We start from the raw sequence: 13,278 nt of genomic DNA, 5'->3' as shown, positions 1-13,278 counted from the left end.
GCACTAACCTTTCGATTTTATATATTAAGATATATATATAACAAGGAAAAATCAGCGCTAGGACTAGCACATGAGTATTAGTATATATAAGTGATTTTAAGTGAATAATATAAACAATTCTCAGGTACTGACCATGGAGAAATGAGCTAACAGGATGCAGCCCTAATGAGGATATACCTATCCTAGTTAATATGAAAAAGAAGAAAAAATAGCACAATCCTGTGTAGCTACTGTATTAAAAAACTGGATAATTTATTAAGCAAGAGAGGCTGGATTGCTGGACAGACAGATAAAAATAAACACACTAGTGCAAGGTATATATAATATATATATTAATGTAAACCCCAAATTTTTTTTATGTCCAATTGATCTATTGTGAGGAAGTGGTAGTTGCTGTAGATGAAATATTACTTGATAAGGTAGACAGTGACTATAGCAACAAATGGGGAGCAGAGGATAGCCGCAAAGTGAATCACTGTGGATATTCAGGTGGTAATAACAGGTAGATGGGTGTCTTCTGTAAGATGGAATATTAAATGTCAGCAAATTGAGCAGCAAGGGGTAAAGGAACGGTCTCACCAGGTAGTGCATCCACGATGACCCCAAGGGGTCTCTGCGTCCCTCCGTCAGCTACACCAATGATGCCACGCTGGAGATGTCCACGTGATGCTGATCCGGGTAACACTGGAGACGCTGTTGTATTTCCTATAAACCCCCCGCACTCAGTAGCTGTAATTCTTCTGTCTGGAAGGTTTCACACCAGGTTAAGTGATCTCTGGTGTATCCACTAGGTGCCAGACTCAGCCCCACATGCAGAAAAACTGCATCCTTCCACTTAGTTCCGCCGGTATACACTTGAATATTGCTCTCCACTCCTCTCACTTTGCTCAGCACTCCTCCCACAATCAGCTGTTGGACATGGATGATGTAGACCTACGTGTTTTGTCAGCCGTTGCGCCAACTTCTTCAATGAGTGTGCACACTGACACACATACAAACGGTATATACAGAACCACTAAACGGAGACCTCCCTAAACTATAGTGCTAATATCTAGATTTTCATTAAGGCCAAAAGGCACCAAGCAGTTTAACCTGAAAATCCAATATCTCTCTTTTTTGGAAAGGAGTTTGAAGCGCTCACCAGCCAATACAGATGGGGCTATGACTTCCAACCCCATGATTTTAAGACCATCAGGTTGTTTACTGTGTACCAGAGAAAAATGTCTGGATACATAGTGGTTGGTGACGCCAATGATGATGTTCCTCCTATGTTTCATAAATCGTGTACTCAATGGCCTCGAGGTCCGGCCCACATAATGTAGGCCGCTACCACAGGTCAACAAGTACACGACATGAGAGGTAAGACAATTTACAAACCCCTTGACCTTATAGAGAGAACTGCCTGGAATGGAGGAGGAAAAGTTCTTCTTGCAATCCATGAAAGAACACATAGTGCATCTCCCTCATCCACACATAATATATATATATATTTATATATATATATACTGTATATACTAGCTGATATACCTGGCATTGCCCAGGATTTCATTTTCCTGCTCCCCCTCTCTCTGCGCTCCCCCTTATCTCCGCTCCCCCCTCTCTCTCTGCTCCCCCCTCTCTCTCCGCTCCCCCCTCTCTCTCCGCTCCCCCCTCTCTCCGCTCCCCCCTCTCTCTCTGCCCCCCCCTCTCTCTCTGCCCCCCCTCTCTCCGCTCCCCCCCTCTCTCTCCGCTCCCCCCTCTCTCTCCGCTCCCCCCTCTCTCTCCGCTCCCCCCTCTTTCTCCGCTTCCCCCTCTCTCTCCGCCCCCCTCTCTCTCCACCCCCCTCTCTCCCCCCCTTCCCCTTTCTCCCCCCCTCTGTTTCTCCTCCGTTCACAGCAATCCGGGCCCCTCTGCACATGAATGTGGCCCCACCTTCACAGCTCCGGTCCCCCCCCCCCTGTTCACAGCTCCATTCCCCCCCTTTTACAGCTCTCCCCCCTTCACATCTGTGATTTCCCCCCCTCACAGGTCTGTTCCTCCCCCCATTCACAGCTTCGCCCCTCACCCCCTTGACATCTCCAATTCCCCTCCCCTTCAGAGCTCACCGGTGGAGGCTCACTTAGGGTTGAGATTCCCCCCCCCATCAGAGCTAGGTGGCAGCGGCTCACTGGGGGGGGGAGGCAGGAGCAGTGGTGGTATTCAACATTTTTAGCAACAGGTTCTCTCTCGGGATGGGGGGGGGGAGGGGGAAGAGAGACGGGGTAGAGAGACGGGGGGAGGTGAAGGGGGAATAGAGACGGGGGGAAGAGAGACGGGGGAAGACAGACGGGGGGTAAAAGAGAGACAGGGGGAAGAAGAGAGCTGGGGGGCAGAAGAGAGACGGGGTAGATGAGAGACGGGGGAGTAAGAGAGACGGGGGTAAGAGAGATGGGGGTAGAGAGACTGGGGTAAGAGAGATGGGGGGTAAGAGAGACAGGTGAAGAGAAACGGGGTGGGGGGAAGAGAGACCGTACCGCCTTTTTATAGTGAAAAATGAAAACCAACAAAATTTGATTTAATTATTTATTTGCTTTTCTTAAAATATTTCCATATGGCTTCTTATACTATTTCTTTTGTCCAGGGCAGAGAAAGACAGGTGGGGGCGGGGGGAGGGGGGCAGAAAGCGAAGAGGGGGCAGAAATTTACATGGGGGGCAGAAAGCGACTGGGGGGGCAGAAAGGACTTTGGGGGCAGAAAGCGAGATGGGGGGGCAGAAAGCAACATGGGGGGGCAGAAGGCGACCAGGGTGGGGGCAGAAAGCAACCGGGTTGGAGGGAAGAAAGCGACTGGGTTGGGGGTAGAAAGCGACCAGGATGGGGGCAGAAAGCGACCAGGATGGGGGCAGAAAGTGACCTGGGTGGGGGCAGAAAGTGACCAGGGTGGGGGAAGAAAGCGACCAGGGTGGGTGGCAGAAAGCAACAAGGTGGGGGTGGCAGAAAGCGACCGGGAGGGACGGGCAGAAAGTGATTGGGGGGGGGCAGAAAGTGACCGGGGGGGGGAGCAGAAAGCAACTAGCTGTGGAGGGGGGAAGAAAGTTACCGTGGGGGGCAGAAAATGACCAGGTGGGGGGGGGGCAGAAAGCAACCAGGTGGGGGGGCAGAAAGCAACCAGGTGGGGGGGCAGAAAGCAACCAGGTGGGGGGGCAGAAAGCGACCAGGTGGGGGGGGGGAGGCAGAAAGTGACCGGGGGGCAGAAAGCGACATGGGGGGGCAGAAAGCGACCGGGGGGCAGAAAGCAACTGGGGGTAGGGGACAAAAAGCGACCGGGGGGTAGAAAATGACTGGGGGGGGCAGAGAGCGACCAAGAGGGGCAGAGAGACCAGGGGGGCCCAGTCCCAATGTCCAAAAGTGCTTGAAGTGCAATTGTTAGTTGTGAAAGTTAACTTTTGTTTCCGGCCTGCTGGGGGGAGGAGGAGGGGGGCTGCTGCACTTACCTTGTTGTCGGAAACACAACGGAGCAGCAGCAGGCAGGTTCTCGCCTTCTTCAAGGCATGCTGGAGTGATGCCAGGTTTCCACAGCTTGTGCATGCTCTGGGCATATATGTATCTCCCATCTCTCTGTGTGTATATCATGACATAACCCTGCCTTGCACTCAGAGACCGCGAGAGCCAATGAGAGCCAAGACCCGCCCCGCAGTCAGGCAATGGGAGAGCTTGACAGCCATTGACAGCCAATGAGAGCGAGCACAAACCCACAAACAAACATCCTGACAGACAAACATTTCAGTTTTATATTTATAGATATATATATACACATATATAAACAAGAAACAAACAGCGCAAATCTCAACAATATGTTGTAGCGGAGGGATAATATATACACCAACCTACTAGCCAATACAATCAATAAAAGAGGTACAGTACATACCCTGGTATTCAACTAACCCTACAGTACAAACTGCAGCCAAGTTAGGTCTGCGGTTCAACAATTGCCGCCTTGAATGTATGTAGAAGAATGACCTAGGCGCAAATAAGACAGGGAAGAGAAGAAACACAAAAAGAAATCATAGGGCAGTATATCTGGTTATAATCAGACTATATTAAGGTAAGGGATGCGCTTACACAGATAAAATAATTGAAAGCCTTTAATCCTCTATGGGACTCACGAACTCAGCTACTGCAGCTTTTCTCCTTGGCCTATGGATCTTCTGAATGCTTGTCCCCAGGAATCAGCAACAGCAGCAGCAATCACGGATGGTATCTTAAAACCAGTTTCCTATTCTCTGAGTGGAATATGGGCAGTAGAGAGTGTTTAGTGAGTCTCTCACACTCGTGTATAGAAGCGCCGATTACCAGTCCTCCTCGCGTCCGCGGCTACTTCCGCATCACGTGGTATGATGCGGTATGACGCGGCTCGGCTCTCGCGGGATTTGGTGTCTGTCAGTGCAGGAAAACACTGCCGTAGCTCCGTGAGATTGTCTCTCTGCTTGGTATCTCGGCGTGTCTCTCTCTGCTCCAATAACGCTGGCCCTACGCATTTCTCCACTTGGGCTTGCAGCATCCCCTGATTTGTAGTAATATACTGCAAGACCATTTGTTGTCTACCCTTTACTATACTGTACTGTATGAATGACAATAGAGTACTGTACTGTACTGTATATAAGGGGAATCCTTCTGATAAACTCTCTTTGATCAACACTGATAAATAATTTATCTCACACTCAGTACTACAAACTGCTTTTTGCTTGCAGACTGCAAAGCCGCAAGACCAGCAACATTGTAAAAAAAGAGCAATGAGCGTGAAATTGGCGTGGGAACTTCTGTTCTAGGGCCTCTAGAAATAATATTCTTTATTTTATTTATAAACTCACATTTATAAACCCCGTCACCCACCCCCGCTTCACACAATAAAGCGGGCTCTTACAGTACAGTATATATTTATTTCTCTTCATGTATTTATTTATTTAGATTTATTTATTAATTGTGGGGCTGCTGTGCGTGAATTTTTTTTATTGGGGGTGAGGGGGGTGTTTGGCCCTTGGTGTGAGTTTAGGACTTGCAGCAGCAGCACAATTAATAAATAAATCGAAATAAATAAATAAATAAATGAATATAAATAAATACATTTAAAATACATTTTTATTGATAGTGTAGATGTGCAGAGGGTCTCCGGAGCTGAAGCGCACAGGTTTCAGGTCTGGGAACCCCCTGCCCCCCGAGATACAGACCCCTTTAGGGGGTGCCGGTATCCCTCTGCTCTGCTTGGTTTACAGGCCGCGATCACATGATCGGGCCCTTTAAACCAAGCAGAGGGATACCGGCACCCCCTAAAGGGGCCTGTATCTCGGGGAGCAGGGGGTCCCCAGACCTAAAACCAACGCGATTCAGCTCCGGAGACCCCCTGCACATCGACACTATCAATAAAAATGTATTTCAAATGTATTTATTGTCATTTATTTATTTAGATTTATTTATTTATTTTTTGGCGGCTGCTGTGCTGTGTGTGTGTATTTTTTTATTTTGGGTAGCGGGAGGGTGGGTGAATGGGGTATTAGCCCCAACGATGGTTGGTTAGGGCTTGCGGGGGGGGGGGGGTAGCGGGAGGGCTTAACCCCTTCATGACCGTAGCGGTATTAACTGCTACGGTCGTGAAGGGGTTAAGTGCACCGCAAACCCCCCCCCCCCGCAAGTCCTAAACTCACACCAAGGGCCAAATACCCCCCCTCACCCATCCCCACTACACACAATAAAGCGGGCACGGTGGGTTAACCCCTTCATTGCCTTAGCGGCTATCCGCTATGGTAATGACGCAGCATTTCTGTATTTTTAATAATATTGAGCAGGAGCAGGGGGGGTCACTGAGCATTAATTTCTGGCTCAGGGAACCCCCTGCTCACTGTACAATATTATTAAAATACAGAAATGATGCTTCTTTACCATAGCGCATAGCCGCTAAGGTAAAGAACGAGTGTTTATTTATACTGTATATTGTATGTGTTTTATTGATACTGTACATGTGCAGAGGGTCTCCAGAGCAGAAGCGCACAGGTTTCAGGTCTGGCGAACCCCTGCCCCCCGAGATACAGGCCCCTTTAGGGGGTGCCGGTATCCCTCTGCTCTGTTTGGTTTACAGGCCGCGATCACGTGATCGGGCCCTTTAAACCAAGCAGAGGGATACCGGCACCCCCTAAAGGGGGCTGTATCTCGGGGGGCTGGGGGTCCCCAGACCTGAAACCAACGCGATTCAGCTCCGGAGACCCCCTGCACATGTACACTATCAATAAAAATGTATTTAAAATAATTTTTATTGTGCCGATGTTTGCGCAGAGAGAGAGCAGCGGATCTCTCTCTGCTGCAAACACATCTCGCCCCCGCCGCCCATACAGTAGTATCATTTATGTATGTGCATATACAGTACTGTATTATATGTGTACAGTACTGTATGTTAGGGCTTATAGGGGTTGTTGTTATACAGTATATATACATATACAGTATATATACTGCATTACAATTCATTATAGGGGACGGCTTCACAGAGAACAGCTCGCAAGCGCCACCATGTGTATTTTCACGGGATTGCAGTATTTCAGCAAGCCGGAATAAAAAGCTTAAATCCCTGCCGGAAAAGAACGCAATGCACTCTGGCAGAAAACGATCAGAAACCTGAATAATGTACACCCGAGTATACCCGAATTCGCGGGACTAGCCGAGCTCGAATAAAGTGTGTCGCCAGTGTAGCCCCGGGCCCTTTGGGCTACAGTGAACCCTCCTCCCTGCACTCACCTCCGCGGTAGTCGAGAGTTGCGGCCGATTGCGGAAGCGTGGAGCATGTACGCGGTTCTCAAGAGGTCTCGGTGGCGCGCTGGGTGAATGGCGGGTGACGGTGAGGTGTCAGGGCGACGAGTGAGTCGCAAAGGGCTCCCGGAGCATCGTTGTGCAGGGCGCTACCATTTTAGTGGGCTTACGCATGCGCAGTGAGTTAGGAGCTGTGGAGGCCCTCAGTGAGTTCGCGCATGCGCAGTGACAAACGCACAAAGGCTGGCCAATCAGGGAAGAGTCTTGGAAGGGACTACAAGTCCCATGAGCCTTAGGAGCACCCCACCTGACGCCAGGGAGCCAATAGGGCTGGAGAGATCCCTGGAAACAGGATAAGGATATGAGTCAAAGAGAGCATACAGGCAGTGTGTGACAGGCAGTGATAGAGAACAGAAGGCTTCTGCACTAGGCCAGCAAACAAAGGCCCCGCACCCCTCCCTGGGCCCCAGATAGGACCCGGGTCATTGTGATAGTTTGTGGCTGCTACAGGGACATGCCCTAGAATAGGGAATGGATCCCCTTAGCATTTGAGTATAGTTAGGGACACAGCGGACGCTGCAATCCCTGCAGTGAGGTCTGGGACCAGGTCTCACTTAAGAGAGAGAGAGAGACATTCGGCGGGTGGGACCCACCTGACGATGTCGTGGAGGAGTGTGAATCGTCTTATCCTTTTTGAAGTTTCAGCGGACCGGGTGCTGGCGTGCCCGGCAGGTATAGTCAGCAAAGTGCCCCAACAAAACCGGTACAAACACAGGCACTGATCACGCCTATAAGGGTGGGTTCTTTGGGGACACTGTGGGTTAAGTGACAAAGGGACTACGCATTATTGTGGACACGGTGTGGGACACAGTGTTGGGAATCACTTTTGGGGAGAAAGGCCCTGTGAGGCGTGGGGCAGTTGTGAACATACACTTACTGGGATCCCTCACAGGTGGAGGCGCTGCACCAGAGTAAGTACACACCACAGGCTCTTTGTGGCAGAGGCTCAAGTTCCTGGAGCCAACAGGTATAATAGCAGCACTGGTAGCTTCCTGTGTTCTGGGGGAAACAGGGCTACATACTATATACAGTATATATGTATATACAGTATATGTCTAAGACATGTGAATGTGCGCACAAGTAATATTTTTATATGCTATACAGTGGAGGGTTTTTAGTCACCTTTTCACCCACCATAATGTAAATAATGTGTGGTGAAGACCTACTCATGTCTGAACTGGCAATGCCAGTACAACCAACCTCACACTGATGAGAGCGACAAGGATATGTTTAAAAGCTGTGTTTAAAACAGCGAGCATTGGCTTAAGGGTTCCATGTAATAATGGTTTTGAGACAAAAGGTGGCATGCTCCTTTTCATGTCATTTCCCAGAATCCCCTGTTGCCGTGGAAGCACTGTATGCTAGATGATAATGGCGAAAAGCAGGGTTGCAGACCTGTCTAAGACGTGAATGTGCTCACAAGTAATATTTTTATATATACAGTATATATAAATAAATGTAAATACAACTGTATGCTCATCTGCATGTCTTAGGCAGGTCTGCAACCCCGCCTTTCACTATTATCACCCAGCACACAGCACTTCCACTGCAGCAAGGGATTCTGGGAAATTACATGCAAATGAGGACACAGTGCCACTTTTTGCTTCAAAAACCATTTTTAACATGGTTCCCTATAGGCTTATATATATATATATATATATATATATATATATATATATATATATATATATATATATATATATGTAACTGTGTTTTTGGACCCTCCTGACCCACCCAATCTCACATTGGCCCCTGTGGTCTAACCGGTCCCCATTACATGGATGTGTCTGGTGGTGCACCTGTTGGCACCTGGGACTCCTGAGTCTCGCGCATGATGTTGGTGGGGATATCAGCAAGACAGACAGCTGAGGTAGTGTGCTTGAGTCCTACCTACATCCAGTGCAGCGCCTCCACCTCATCAGGATCTCTGCGTCCGCAGGGAGATGAGTCTGATGAGGACCTCCTCTGTGGTGCCTCCTTCTGTGCAAGAACTTCACTCCCACACAGCAAGGGTTTGTTGAACACGGGCATCTTTATTACATGGTCAGGCAGACTGCCCCTCACAGCGCTCGTTCTAGCTGCTCATTTCTTTGCTGCACTCCATCTGGAAGGTTCCTCCTTCTCCTAATGGAGTTGCTTTCCACCTCTCCCCTAAGGGAGATTCACCAGCTTGTCTCTCTTGAGCTGCAAAGACTCACAGCTATTGCATCAGCCACTGCAACACTGTTGCAGACCTCCACATGACTCTCCTGAACAGAGTCAGAACACCAACAGACTGAACACACTAACTTTAGGCAGTGCAGTGTCTTATATAGGCTCTACAAATGACTCACCCCTGTGTCACTAATAGTGGACACAAAGCATGTTGTCACTTCCTTTGCTACATATGACACCTCACCAGGGTGTGAGGGCAAACCTCTATGATTGTTACTGGCAACCCTGCATACTTACCAGGATTACTGCCAGCATGAAAGAGATATGTACACCAATCTTACACAGGGCTACATTCTCCCCCTGGTGGTACCCAACAGCCCAGCTGGGATCTAATTTGCGGAACCTTCTTTCAGGTAGCACTGCAAAACACAACAATACAATACATTACATATCTTTTCATCATAAACATAATAACAGATACATCCTAACTTAGATGGTGTAACAACCAGGATTACTCCCTGCTTGAGTATCCATTACTGGTACTACCATACCCTCTTAAGGTGGCCTGCACACAGTATGGTACACTGGGTTTACAGCAGAAGTACTATAACACTCTTGGTGACATACTGGACACCCACAATCAGCCCATAAGTCCTGCCTGGATGCTAGGGGACTGAAAGGATCATGTCCATATACTTCCTTAAGGCATCTCCTGGAGATGTAGGCTATCTTATCTTGATTACACCACTTCTCGTCTGACACTTCAGGATCTCAATCCTCTAGGGAGCTATCAGTATCCCAAATTTCCTTGTCTGATCCTTCCTCACCATCAGAACTATATCCCCTATCATCATCAGTGGAACCCATTTCGAACTCAATTTCTCCCTCCCATGGATGGTGAAAATAAAGTAATAACTTTTGTCGATTCCTGGCAACTCTTGCCGATACTGGAGGTACATAGGGGTCTCCCCGGGCAGTAGGCACAGTATGAGCGACATTACCCAAATCCTCAGACGAAACTCCTGATGTCCCTGTGGACCTAGAATTGGACCCAAGGCTCTTAGGCTTACACCTTACACTAACAGCACTATTGTTATCATTAGTGCTGGATGACATTCTTTGCATAGACATTTCCTGCCCCGATCCATCACCGAAGGTAAAACAATCACCCCAGTCCAGGTTTTCCCCAGTCCGTTCAGCAGATGTGTCCCGTGACTCCCCAGACAACCCTTGGCTCGACTGGGACCCGGATGAGTAGGTGACAGGGGCGGAGGTTTTAACTATGGCTGGGGGGTTGGGCATAGGGAAACGCTATCGACCGAGGCAGGGCTACGATCCGCAACTTCTCGTTACCTTGACCGGTACCATTGGTCTGGCGTTCCGGCTCTCCCGTCTCATGATTCCCAGGCTTCCGCATGGCCTGCCAGCTCTTCCCGGACAAACCAGGTGACCTGGTACAGTTCGGCGGTCGCGAGGACGCGGTCATCTTCCATCCGGCTCCGCTGTGTCCGCCGGATATGACGTCATCAATTTCGCGGGACTCACCGCCGCAATCTTGGGTTGGGCTCCCCACCGGAACCTCTTCCTCCACAACGACATCCACCGCCAGAAGTGAAGGTTCTGCTCTCCGCTCGGGCCTGGGCTAGGCCTTCTTTCGCCGTCGCCACCACCGGCGCATGTGGAGGGTAAGGATGTGTCTCACCGCTCTGTCGGCTCGGTATGGGTTCTTCCCCGCCGTCTGCTACACAGGTAAGGCCTGCTTCTTTCACAGCACCGCTGTAGTGGTCCACCGGTAGGCGCATCACCACCGATGTCGGGCTCGCTTGCTCCTCATCCGAAGATGCAGACTCCAACTCGGGGACTGGTACTGCTGTAGGGGACCGACGGTGAGGTTCCAGGTTCTCACCGCGGTTGCTGGCCCTTTTCTCTTTATGCTCCGTTGATATGATCAGGAGCGATCCCCATTCTCCGGGATCTACTGGTTCTTCCTTAACGGAAGGGGCAGCTTCAGCTGTCAGCGTGGCTGTCTCTGCTCCCACCTCCGCAACGTGCCCAGCTTTGACTACCAGGAAGCCTCCTGGCAGTGAATAGGGGTATACCCCAATGTCCATCTCACTCTTTGTAGTACTGGTCTGCAGGGGGATGGGTCTGATGAGGACCTCCTCTGTGGTGCCTCCTTCTGTCCAAGAACTTCACTCCCACACAGCAAGGGTTTGTTGAACACGGGCATCTTTATTACACGTTCAGGCAGACTGCCCCTCATAGCGGTCGTTCTAGCCGCTCATTTCTTTGCTGCACTCCATCTGGAAGGTTCCTCCTTCTCCTAATGGAGTTGCTTTCCACCTCTCCCCTAAGGGAGATTCACCAGCTTGTCTCTCTTGAGCTGCACAGACTCACAGCTATTGCATCAGTCACTGCAACACTGTTGCAGACCTCCACATGACTCTCAGAACACCAACAGACTGAACACACTAACTTTAGGCAGTGCGGTGTCTTATATAGGCTCTAGAAATGACTCACCCCTGTGTCACTAATAGTGGACACAAAGCATGTTGTCACTTCCTTTGCTACATATGACACCTCACCAGGGTGTGAGGGCAAACCTCCATGATTGTTACTGGCAACCCTGCATACTTACCAGGATTACTGCCAGCATGAAAGAGATATGTACACCAATCTTACACATGGCTACAATTTATATATATATATATATATATATATATATATATATATATATATATATATATATATATATATATATATATATATATATATATTCATGTAGAGGTACCAGTACCGTGTTAGCCGAGCTTCAATAATCAAAAAATAAATAAATAAACACATACTCCTTGTTTTTCCATCCCTATACACCAATAGGGACCACATAGTATCCACACACACTTTTAGTTATGCTACTAACTCTCACATTTCCACACCCACCCACACCATTTATATCCGCTCCCACTCCACACACTCCTTTTGTAAAGCACTGTATAGACTGTGGGCTCTCCATTCACACTGATACACATACACACTCTTTCATCGCTTGCTTTCAGGAACCTTTTGACACCTCCAGCCATAAAACACATCCACACCGGGGGAAGGACCAGCACAGATAACATTCCAATAGACACTGTTTATAGTATAGCTTTTGCTTGCTTCATTCATTGTAACATCGCCGGAAGAAGAGATCAGTGTATCTCGAAAGCTCGCACAAATAAAAGCATTTCGTTAGCCACAGAACGGTATCATCTATTTATTTTTTGATTATATATATATATCTGACCCAATAGACAAATATGCCACACCCACCACTTGGTTAGCCAAAAAACCTGGTTCGTACCGCTGTCATGGCTGTACCAACTGCAACTATATGCAGCTGGGCCCTAGCTACAATCACCCGCATACTGGCGCACCGATTAAAATCAAACAACCACTGAACTGTGAGTCTAAATTCGTGGTGTACCTTATTAAGTGTCCTTGTGGATTGCTGTACATCGGGAAGACTGTAAGGATGCTGAAAGAACGCATGGTCATGCACCGTTCAAACATCAGAAAAGCCCTACTGAGTGATGCCTCTGATGTAGACCTGAAGTGTCTACCTGTGGCTAGACATTTCAAGGAAAAAAGGCATACACTGGCCACACTTCGTTGTATGCCTATTCTGCCGTTCCCAGTCCCCCCCCGTGGGGGTGACAGGGGCAGGACTTTGCTTAAACAGGAAGCAAGGCTTATTTATGAACTAAGAACTATGACACCTGGTGGCCTAAATGAGGAACTTTCACTTAGCTGCTTTTTGTAGCAGTCTCCCTGCTTTCACTTGATTTTGCATTATGCCTTTTTTATGTTTGTCACTCATACTCTGTTGCATCACTCCCTCTGCACTTTTGCACTTCCTTTGACCTTATATACTATGGTGATGCTATGCGCTCCTTGTGCTCTATACCTCTACCTGTCCCCCTGTGGTTCACCTTAACGCTCTGTTTATTACTATTCTGTTTAGCCCATTATTACTGTCAGTGTGTGGGTAACTGTGCACCGAGGCGGTTTTTCAGACTGCGCATGTGCGTTTTGCGCTGCCGGCGTCCCTGGTGGCCAGGGAGAGTCAATGAGGCGTCTGCTCACAGCTGTGATGCACGGCGTACTCTCCTTGCTGGCGCTCCGGCAGTCAATATGTTTTGGCCCAATGCAGATGCGCGGTGCGCGACCTTCCCCCGCAAGGGCAGTAGACCCTGGGACCAGTGTCTAAAGGGTGTCTTTCTCCTAATAGTTTAAGTGCCTACTCTCATGTCATGATGAGTCATTTGGATAA

The 13,278-nt window shown here is 48.8% G+C and overlaps 1 protein-coding gene across 5 annotated transcripts in view; it reads right to left on the bottom strand.

Annotated features, from left to right (window-relative positions):
- Positions 1-13,278, bottom strand: part of LOC142495426 (5-hydroxytryptamine receptor 4-like) — a 217,741-nt gene that overhangs the window by 50,082 nt on the left and 154,381 nt on the right. For 2 of the 5 annotated variants that reach the window (XM_075600916.1, XM_075600921.1), the window contains exon 8: positions 3,789-3,977. The exons of 2 other annotated variants lie outside the window; for them this stretch is intronic. The gene's annotated coding sequence lies outside the window, so the exon portion shown is untranslated. Of the gene's footprint in view, positions 1-3,788; positions 3,978-13,278 lie in introns of those variants that run through there. One more of the 5 variants, XR_012801735.1, reaches the window with a different exon arrangement.

This window comes from Ascaphus truei, chromosome 5 (assembly GCF_040206685.1).
Source record: "Ascaphus truei isolate aAscTru1 chromosome 5, aAscTru1.hap1, whole genome shotgun sequence".
Taxonomy (NCBI): domain Eukaryota; kingdom Metazoa; phylum Chordata; class Amphibia; order Anura; family Ascaphidae; genus Ascaphus; species Ascaphus truei.
Note: the sequence above shows the minus strand (reverse complement) of the source record. Positions and strands in the feature narration are given on the sequence as shown.